Source organism: Coptis chinensis, chromosome 7, assembly GCF_015680905.1.
Source record: "Coptis chinensis isolate HL-2020 chromosome 7, ASM1568090v1, whole genome shotgun sequence".
Classification (NCBI taxonomy): Eukaryota; Viridiplantae; Streptophyta; class Magnoliopsida; order Ranunculales; family Ranunculaceae; genus Coptis; species Coptis chinensis.
The window spans coordinates 63,838,706-63,850,600 of record NC_141462.1 but is presented as its reverse complement, the minus strand read 5'-3'; positions in this window follow the sequence as shown (position 1 = coordinate 63,850,600).

The following is an 11,895-nucleotide window of genomic DNA, read 5'->3' as shown; positions in this document are numbered from 1 at the left end:
GCTAATTGGTTACGTTTGGCGAATCTTTGGTACCGCGCAGATTCGAGCGATGTTGTACTCCCCTCGAAACGTGTCAAACATCAAATCCCTGTGGTGGGATACTCGACAATAACAGGGTCGGGCTATCGAGTTAATCGGAATCTGCGCGGTATTGAAATCAACTCCAGCGTGAGTTCCGCGTTCCATCCCATCATCCGTAATCCAAAATTAGTCACCCGGAAACCTCCATTATTATAAAATTTCAACACCAATTCTTCGTAATATTGAGTTGGGATTCGATGCAATAGATATTCCCACTCTACTTTCAATTTCCTCATCAAAAATGGGTGAAACATCCCTAATTATAGAGATTTGTGAAATTTCTCTCGATGTAATTAGATCTTAGTCTTTTGCCATAAGCGGTATAATTTAAATTTTGATGGTGCAAATAGCAAGAGGAGGTGGAGGAGGGTGGTCTTTGGAGGAAGGGGTTGAGGTTGGTGGAGTTTGGCCAGCGTCTCTGTGTGGTCGAATTCATCTTTTGGTATGCAGCAATTGTGAAGTGGATGGTGAGGGACCAAGATCCGTTTTTGTGGAAGAAGAAGTGAGGGGTGGGCGCTGGGTGCCCCGCGTGGGCTTTAATACCGGATCTTGGGTTTTAGGTCGGGTCAAAATTTTGGCCCAAGTACAAATGAATTACAGAAATTCCTCTTATGTCGAAAAGTTCGAAATTTCAAGCGTGGAAATTCGATTAGTTTCAACTCGAATTTAACGGATGAGATATCAAATTTCGATATTAAAATGCCATCCACTAGAATATGAAAAATCACATTCAAACATCAATTTTTTTTTTTTTTTTTTTTTTTTTTAATTTTTTTTTTTAATTTTTTTTCAACCAAACTTTGGTTTTATCTATTTATCCTTTATATACAAATGTACAAGTCGAGAAGAACGCGTGTCAACAACACCGAAATCCAAATAAAACAACACATCACAAACAGCTTAACTTTCGGGGCAACTTTCATGTATGGAAACTCTAAGGTGAACCCGATCCAGCCGGTTTGTGGCTTATCCTTTATGTTTTGGGGGCTAGGGTTTAGGGCGGTACCATCCTTGACCAATGTGCAATGGTCTAATAATAATATTACCCTTAGTACATATGGTATAGCCTCAAACCGCCCGAAACAGATCACATAGAAAACTGAGCGGGGTTGGCACGGGGGAATCCATTGCCCACGTCTGAAACTAGGAAATATCCGATGGTGCATATCCGCGACTCTCTTTGGGCACCATCTTTGGGTGCTAATAAAACAAAAGCGTGTATATACATGTTGAGTCTTTTAACGTCGGATCCTCAAAGGCGAATGTGAGTCTTTTAACGTCCGGATCCTCAAGGCGAATCCCAACCTCAAAGGCGAATCGACCTGTGGGGCGGGACGATGGCGAAGTTTATCTGTTGGCTGGTGTCGGGAACAATAATATACCTTATACCGGCGGCTCATCTCGGATAAAAGATCAAGACACAGACAGAAAGAGTTTGGCCAGGTTCATACACCACCCCATCCTTTTTAACAATCGCTTTTCGAGCAAAAGTACTCGACCATTACCAATTCGAGATGGGTGAGATTTGGACCAAATGATGAGTTGGAGTTCGCGAGGAAGAGAATAGAAAAGGGAGGAAAAGAAGGAGTTGAAATTTTTGGTACCCATTGTTTTCACGGAGGCACGTTTGCTCTATTATCGAGAAGACATTTATACTCGGTTACGAATTAGAGTTTTTGTGGACTAAGGTTCCGGCTTGCAACCACACACTCTAGGGAATTTTAGAAAAGAAAATAGAAGAGGGCCGGCTACCACTAATGGCATACTTTTCTGTTTAAATACATGGAAAGAAGTACACCGTGAATCTATTAGTCCGATATGTGTAGATTTGGATCATTGAGAAGAGTCTCTTCGACATCACGGAGCGCAACTCATGATAATGTTTAAAGCCATTTACTTGGAATTATTTACCATCATTTTCGTTTTCCGCGGAGATAGCCCCATAAGGGGTGACAAACAGAGATGAAAGGACCCGGACCATCGAGTTTTTAATTTTCACGGAAAAATGTGTAATCTTGAGTTGTACATCAAAACTTTTTTTGACCGACTTTGAACTCTTTTTCGCAATATGTGCTTGTCATGCACTCTTTTCATGTTGGCTTTATAGGATTTGAGAGATCAGATCATCAGGCATCCTCCAAATTTCCTCAAGCTTCATTTAAGCTGCAATTTTCTTTTTTTAGCTGCCATGTTAGTGTTATAATTGAGGCTTTTGATGGCCCATAGAGCCGCGGTGCTCAAGTTCAACCGCGGATGACAAGGTTTTCCAAAAACGAGGTGATCTGGAGACATCCCAATAGGTGTCTTAAAAGGCATTACAGTATGCCCACAAGGCATCGGATAATCGTAGAACCGATCTTTCCTAGATGGATTGACAGTTTTTCCAAAATGGATTTTATTTCTCGATTAGAGACTTCTACTTGACCAATCGGTTTGAGGATGATCTGGAGTTGCCACTTTGTCGCGTGACTCCATATTTCTTTACTAATGATTCAAAAATTTTATTGCAGAAATGTTTTCCCGTCACTAATTATAGCTTTTGGAACACCAAATCGAGAGAAAATATTTTCTTTTACAAACAAAACGATCGTTTATGATCGTTAACCGCGACATGCCAATGCCCTCGATCCATTTTGACACATAGTCAACTGCTACAAGTATGTATAGGAAGCCATGAGAATTTGGAAATGGACCCATGAAGTCTATGCCCCATACATCAAAGATTTCCACAATTAGAATGGGATTTAAGGGCATCATATTACGTTGAGTAATCGCGACCTAATTGGCGGCGGCGATTGCATGCTTTGCAATGCTCATGTGCATCTCTAAACGGTGTTGGCCAATAAAAACCACATTGTAGAACCTTGGCCGCAGTTTTTTCTTACCACTAAAATGACCACCACAAGATTGTTCATGGCGGAAGGATAACACATCGTTGTGTTCCCGGTCGAGAATGCAACGGCGGATTAGTTGGTTTTGAACAATACTTGAAGAGGTAGGGATCATCCCGTAAATAGAATTTCCGCGTGGATAAAAACTTTTTCCGGTCATTCTGAGACCAAGATAAAGGAACTTCCTCGGTAACTAAGTAATTTACTATGTCGGCGTACGAGGGGACGAAAAAATAGAGTACAAGTGTTCATCACGGAAAGGAATCCGATAGGTTGATGCTCGATATCAACATCAGCGACAAGTCTTGATAAATGGTGCGCAACCACATTTTAAGCTACATTTTTATCTCTAATTTCGAGAGTAAACTCTTGCAAAAGAGAATCCATCGGATCAACCTTTGTTTTGCATCTTTTTAAGCTAATAGATAGCGAAGTGCGCGCGTAATCGATGTAGACAATAGTTGGAGAACCCACTAGGTAAGGATGAAACTTATCTAACGATATACAATGGCGAAACTCTTTCGGTGGTGGTATAGTTTATTGAGCTTCATTAAGGGTTTTACTGCGCAGTAAATGACAACCGGCTTATCTCTTCGGCGTTGCCCTAATGCGACTCAATAGCATAGTTAAACACGTGTCACACATTAATTCAAAAGGTTTAGACCAATCGGTGGTTGAATTATGGGGCGGTAGTTAATCGCGGTTTTAATACCTCAAAGGCTTGTTTGCAACTGAAATTGAAATCAAAAGCGGCATCTTTAAAGCGGAGATTGGTTAAAGGTCTAGCAACCTTTGAGAAATCTTGAATAAATCTCTATAGAAACTGCGTGTCCTAAGAATCTTGCGAATGTCTCGAACTGTTTTTGGTATAGGAAGTGAAGCAATTTTTTCTATCTTAGCTTTGTTGACTTGATTCCGTCCTTTGAAGCGATATGTCCTAAAACTATTCCTTTAGTAACCATGAAATGACATTTTTCCCAATTAAGAACAAGGTTTTCTCTTCCAAGCGTGTAAATACTTTTTCAAGATTTGATAAACAACTATCGAAAGAATCTCCATAAATTGAGAAGTCGTCCATGAATACCTCCATAAACCGTTCAACCATATCACTGAAAATATATGAAGCATGCGGCGTTGGAAAGTACCAGTGCATTGCAAAGGCCAAAAGGCATTAGTCTATATGCAAATGTACCAAATGGACGGTGAGCGTTGTCTTTTCTTGATCGGTGGGGTCTATGACTATCTGAAAATAACCGGAATAACCATCAAAGCGCATGTATAGGCATGACCCATTAAGCGTTCGAGCATCGATCGATGAATGGAAGTGGAAAGTGATCTTTTCACGGTGGCGGCATTAAGTTTCGCGATAGTCGATGCATATTAAGCCATTTCTTGGGATCTGGCGGAAATGCATTCATCTTTATCATTTCGCACAAGCTGTAATGCCAGATTTCTTTGGAACTTCGTTAATGCAGGGACTCACCCAAACTCTATCGAGAGATAGGGTAAATAATACCAGCATCTAGTAATTTTAACACTTCCTCTCGGACCACATCTTTCATGGTAGGGTTTAGGCGTACGTAGTTCCGCGCTGACGTCTTTGCATTTTCTTCCAGGTGTATGTGATGGGTGCACATATTAGGTTCAATGCCTTTAATGTCATCTAGGGACCATCCAATAGCAGAACGATGTTGTTGAATGACATTAATTAAACGAGCTTCACGATCGTCGGTTAATTGTGAAGAAATAATAAGCGGGTGGCGACCATCGACATCAAAGTATGCGTATTTTAATTCGAAGGAAGTGGTTTTAATTCGAGGGGTGGGGGAGTGGGTATTAAAGATTCTTGAGGAAGGTCATCATCCATGTAGTAAAAGCAGATTGATGATCATCCAAGTTACTTGACATCAACTGTTGTAGGGTCAAATAATGGTAATGCGACTCTAATAACTCATTTACTTCTTGTGTATAATCATCATCCTCAAACTTCGAGTTAAGCTAAAGGAAAGAAATTGGTACACTTCATCTTGAGGAAAAGAGTTTGTAAAATACTCTTTGAATCTTTGTCAACCACGTTAACCTCACCATCAATGTCGGGCTCACGGAAGTTGTTTCATCAACTTGAACACATTCACCTCGACCGAAAGATTTCCGAAGGACATGGTCATGGAACCATCTCGACAGTTAATAAGAGCATTAGCAGTGGCGAGGAACGGGCGTCCTAAGATGATTGGAATGGAATCACATGCAACTTCTGTATCCAAAATAACAAAGTCTACAGGATAAAAGAAATCTTGGACTTTTACAAGGACGTTTTCCACAATTCCTTTTGGATACTTTATGGAACGATCTGCTAACTGTAGAGTCATGGTGGTAGGTTTAAGTTCATGAAGACCTAGTTGTTTAAATAAATAATATGGAAGTAAGTTCACACTAGCTCCTAGGTCTAGTAGAAGCGATGAGTGTATTTGTCACCTAAGGTGCATGGAATCGTTGGTCTACCGGGGTCCTTGTATTTTACTATACCATTGTGTTCTCGTAATGGAGGAAACCGTTGATGAGGAACGGCTTGTTGAGGAACGTTAGTTCTTCTTTTGTGGTGCACATATCTTTCAGAAATTTTGCATGTTTTGGTAATAATTTTAAGGCATCGAGAAAAGGTAAGTTTATTGTTAAATTTTGAAAAGTCTCTCGATTTCAATTTAAAATTGTCATCGGGGTTTATTCTTTGCCAAAGCGTCTGAGAAAAGCGGTGCCTTAGGGCGAATTTGGCAAAGGGTCTACTTGCTTGGTTCCTACATTGGAGGTGTTGACTCTGTTGAATCTGGGGAATCTTCCGTAGGTTCATTCTTAGAAATAGATTCCTTGGAACCCTCCCCGCTTTTGGTTGATCATCCGCATCATCGTATCGATTGTTGACAGTTTTCCGGATCGTAAATTAGTGATTGCATGGACCTCACCTTGGTGGGGGTGCTTATACCGAGGGCATTAATTCAGTTCAAAGGTATGTTTGCTTGGTTTAGGGTTTGGAAGGCTGCTTGTGCGGAAAACACGCCTTCGACTCTTTTCTTGCGCCAATTCTTTGAAGTGATTGTTGGATAGGCGTTAAAATTTGAGGCTTGTTGGTTCATGTAAGCCGGGAAAGTCTCATTTGTCCTATCTGTAATGGTTGGCGAGGTTGTTACAACAGGTAGTAGTTCTCGATTATTGCTTAGAAGTTGTTGATTATAGTTGGGATTTGGATTAGTTGGAACAAGGCTGCGGTTGGTCTGATAATTAGCAATAGAATTATTTTGAAATTGACCTTGTTGGTATTGTTGATTATTTCCTTGGCGGTATGGAATAAAATTATTGGTAGGGCTGAGCAGTGGATTAAGCGAAACCGGAGGAGCCCCCATTTGTTAGTTATTTTGGCTTGGCGAAATTGGATGTTGTCTCCATGGTGCATTAGGAATGTTGAATGCACATGCCTCCTCTGCTTGTTGAGTAGGGAAGCATATAACAAGGGACAATATGCATCGGGATGATCGGGACTAAGACAAAGGACACAAGGAGTGTGTCAACGTTCATGACCGGTTTTTGTAGTTGATCGTTTACTTGAACCGCAAGGGCATCTACTTTTTAGTTAGGGATTCTATCAAATTTTTTATTTGAGGATCGGGTTTTACCTCAAAATAGATGTGGCTTTTGTAACGATATCCTTTGATGATCTAGGCGGCTCGGTGTTACCCGGTGTGTACCTTTTTTAAGCTTGTTTTCAAGAAAAGTATAAGCCCGGTAGCTCCTTTGTCCATGAAGCAACCTCCGTTCATTATATCAAGAGTTTCTTTTTGATGATCGAGGACGGACCATTAAAGAATGAAACGAACAAGGGCGACTTTTCTAGTTGGTGGTGAGGACATTCCTAACGGAAGATCGATAAAAAACGACTCCATGCTTCCGTAAAAGGATTCATGAGGATTTTGGCGGAAGAATTGAATTTTACGAAGCATTTGGTTGTTTTTTTTAAGTGTAAAATTGAAGCATAAAAGCTTGAACTAGTTTATTCCATGTGTCTATGGATTGTGATTGTTGTCCCGCTAGCCCAGTTGATGCTTTTCCGGCTAAAAGTGAATGGAAACAATCGAAGCAAGAGTTGTTCCTTAGAGATTGGCGGATGATGAAATGTTGTTGCCACTTGTTGAAGTCTCGAAGATGATTATGCGGTTTTCGTGCTCCAAACCATGATATATTGGTAACAAACTGAAGGCGTTTGGTGGGATACGAAAATCACCGACAATGTCCTCAAGTTTGATCTGGGGAAGAAGGTCCTTCTCTGTGTCGATATAGAAGTCGAGAGGGGCTTCTCTGGCGGTGGAGGATCGTCGGCCATAATGACAGAAGTTGATGGCGACGAAGGATTGTGATGAAGGTAATTAGCAGAAGAAGAACAATTTTTATGTGAGAACTTACGCAATTGCTTATCGTATTTTTTTCGACGATAGGTTTGTTCAATTTCTTTAGTGGAACCAGACCTTAATCTCATGTAAGCATAAAATTAGATCTAACTTACAGAAGGAATTATGAGGACTTGAATTTTATTATTATCTTAAGCATTAGGGTTGAACAACATATGCCTAAGCTGCTGCTAACGTAGCAGTGAAGCTAGGAATACGTGTGCATAAACCAACAGCCAGGTCACAAGATAGATATGAGGGAGGATTTCCGTGCAAAACACGGTTCTAATTAAGTAACCTCAATCTTTCAAGTTTCCTAGACACCATTGGAATATGATTAAGATTTATGGAATTAAAATTTATGCAAAGGTGGTATTAAATTAATTTTAATTTAATTTAATTTAATTTAATTTTAATTTTTAATTTTTAATTTTTTTTTTTTTTTTTTTTTTTTTTTTAAGATTTATGCAAGGGTTAAAATACAAACATACAAATACGATCTACTCATACAATACTAGGTGCATTAGCATGTAAAGGTACTCTACTATAATGCATTATGGCTATCTGAATAGGCAAGCTTGTGTCATCGATAAATATTTCCATACGTCTGAGGGCAAATAAACATCATCGATGTCGTATATATGCGCTAATTTGTAAATTGATATTACGTAAATGTATATCAACGATAACGGTGCGAAATTTGAATCACTCATACGTTATCTAAATACATTAGCATCACGAATACACGGTATACATCACCTTGCGGAATAGATGACAAAACTAAACATGCAAAGTTTTATACCTAAACTAAAAATCGACTCTTGTATTGCATAATAAATCGATTTCGACAATACTCATTGAGATTGCGAATGTCCTATAGAGAGCGACTTTACCCGTAGGGTTTAGAAACAACTTACCCAACTAAGATTTTAACCCTCGTTGGAATGTTCTCCTCTTTCTTGACAAAATCGACATATTAGACAATACCGTTAATGCGATATCGTGAAATATCAAACATTTAACAAGCAACATTTATCGTAGAAAGACATATACCCATGCAATACAATTACCATTAATATGTAAATATACATTCATATGCAATTCATGTCCGTGTAATCGTATATAAATATTTACCCGGGTATCTGAATTTGATTCATGCATAATTTGAGGCTAAAGCTTAAATAATAATCCATAAATTTTTCCTAATACTATATACATGGCATACATGCAGAAAAACATAATAATAATAATATAAATAAATTACAATAATACTGAAAATCAGAACCTGTAGCTTCCCGCGTTTTCGCCCGTCTTACAAACGTTTCAATTTGTCGACGTGATTAATCCCAAAGGATTATCGATATTTTCAGGTACAAGGTATGATATTTAGGCCTGGAAATGGATCAATGTAGATCTGTAGATGCTGCTGGTTGAACAGGAGCAAAAATTGACGAAATTCACCCATGACGATGCGAAATCCCACTCAGCAAGACGACTCTAAACCCAGCGCCGCGCTTGTCCGATGAATTCAGAACACTTCCAAATTTTCTCAGAAGTCTTATAATCTTCTGTAGTTTTGTTTCACAGTCCTAACTTTTGGTACCTGCAAGTGGAACGCAAAATTTTTTTAGCGAACAGTGTCTTTTTAAGTGGTAAAAATACGAAAAAAAACAAAAAAACGTAAACGAACGAAGAGGAAAGGATTGAAGAGAATGGGGGTTCCCCCTTTATGCAACTTCCGATCTTTAGCACACGTTCTATGACTTTAGAACAGCAGCGGCGCCATTTGATATATGCTTGTTCTACTACTTAGAGTTTTGAACTCTCTAAATTAATATAAAAGCAATCAAGATTCCTTACTCACGATCTTCGTTTCGTAGAGTTTGAATAAGGATTCGAACTAACCTAAAGCTTAGAACAACTAAAAATTAGATGTTACAATAAAGGGAAATTAAGGAGTAAGGATATAACATAAATGTTAGATTTTTCCTTCCTATACAAATATTAATAAAAACATTAACAATGAAAACATGCACTTAATACCGAAATGGAAATTTGAAAGAGAAATTGGAGAGTTAATCCTCCTCATGTGAAACTATCATTAGTGTTGATTTGAAATAGGTTTTGATTCTTCCTAAACTCATAGACAAGTCCCTAACGGAAAAATAGATTTGATCCCTAGCATGCATGGCTCACTAAAGAACTCATACATGCTAGCAAGTGAAACCAAACAATGACTTATCTCTAAGCTCATTGATTGATTTCTAACTAAACTCTACACCAACTACCATTTTGGGGTAGGATGTAGAGTTAGTTGTTCTTCCTAAACCTACCAAACCAACAATTGGTTTACCCTCACATGAGTTAGACTAACTCCCCAAAAGGGAAGTTAGCTCATGATCCTTGGGACAAGGACTTATGAACTAATAAAAACTCAAAAGAGAAAGAGAGAGAGAGAGAGAGAGAGAGAGAGAGAGAGAGAAGAAAGAAGAAAAATCCACAACCAAACTCACTTCTATTATTTCTTAGAAGAACAAGTGTTCCTCCATTAAAACTATTACAAGCTTTTCAATAAAATCAAAAACTAACTTCTCATTTTCACTAAGGAACTAAAATAATGTCATGTGATGAAAATAAGTCAAGGGAGTAATTGGAGTGTCCCCACATTTGTCTAATTTCTTCTCCATTTGAGAGAAATCTCATTTCCTCCCACGTGAATTATCAAACCACATTGATTCATTTTTATCTACCACATTAAAACAAAGTGACACCTTGCCTTTTTTTCACTATTAACACCTAATCTAATTTATTACATGCAAGGTGTCAACTTTGCACCAATAATTTGTTATCTTTGTCTTGACATGCTCCATGATTGATGACTCATCCAATCTTGTGGCCCCAAGATAGTGGGTCCATGTACCCAAAGATGTGATCCGGTATTTTGGGCAGTTTACAACTTCCGCCTATGCGTAGAGAGTTCATCGCCTACGATTGTCCGAAAGCAGCTCTCTTTATCGCGCATTCGAGTCCCCGGTTCGAGCGTAGGAGCTTTGGAAGTTTGATGCTTCTACGTGGATTTGGAAGAATTTATATATACGCCGTTCCTCGTGCTTTATTGCAGGTTTAACCAATATTTCCATGTTTACTGCAAATGCCTGCAAAAGTGTGAAAACATATTTATTTCATGATTATTAAACACATAATGAACCAAATTTATAGGTCTCAATGGGGTTCATAATACACTTTTGGGTGCTTATCACTTATCTTTCATCAAGTTGGAGTTTTGTTGCATAATTTGATTTTATTTTTCCAACAAGGTCACTACTACTTCGTCTGTAGATGGTTGAACTGGAATTAAGACTTGTTGAGCGTTCATGTCTTGATGTTGATAGTTCTAGGTCATGGGCACTAAACCTCTATTCTAGTTACCTAAGTTCCCTTGTCCTTGATGTTGAGTTAACTGGTTGAAGTGTGATGGTTGTGGTGGTGGTTGTGCATAGACAAGAGGACAATAGAAGTCGGAATGCTTAAGACTAAAACAAACATTACAACGAGTAGATTTAATGTTCATGACTGGAATGGGTTGTTGTTTAACAGAGAGAACATCTACCTTTTTAGTGAGGGAATTGATAAGAGTTTTAAGCTCGAAATTAGGTTTATCCTCAAAAGAAGAAGTGGAGCGGGAAAAGTCGTTACCTCCCCAATTGTTGTTCCTCTTAGATTGATCTTCTAATAATTTATAAGCCTCTAAGCCTCCTTGACTAAGAAAACTACCCCCCATTCATGATATTTAGAACCTCTTTATGATAATGTGAAAGCCCTTGAAGAAAAACACACGAACAATCGTGTCTTTTGCAAGGTTATGATGCGGACATTCTATGAGAAGATTAGTGAAACGGTTCCAGGCCTCTGAAAAGGATTCATGAGGGTTCTGGTGGAAGAAATGAATCTTTTGAAGCATTTCATCGGTCTTCAGTGGTGGGTAAAACTGTTCCATAAACAATTGAACAAGATTAGCCCATGAGTCCACAGAGTTTGGCGTTTGGGTAGTTAACCAAGATGCCGCCTTGTCGGCTAGGGTGAATGGAAACACCCTAAGTTTAACTTGATCCGGACTTACGCTAGGATGATGGAATGTAGTGAGACCTTGTTCTATCCTATGCATGTGTTGATAAGGCTTCTCGTGGACTAAACCATGGAAAACCGGTAACAAGTTAAATATATTAGGAGGAATTCGAAAATCCCCCACTAGGTCTACAAGAAACGATGCATGACTTAGGGCCATCATTTAGTGCTTTATAAAAATTAGAGAGAGGTGTCTTTGGTTCTTTAGCCATTGATGCAGGTGTAGTGTGTGAAATTCTAGATAAGCGTGTGATATTAAGGTCTACAAAAAAAAGCCCGATTATACTATAATTGAAACTCCTTTGACGTAAGAGGCGTGTAAGAAGGAGTACCTGAATACCTCCTTGCTACGCTTATGAATA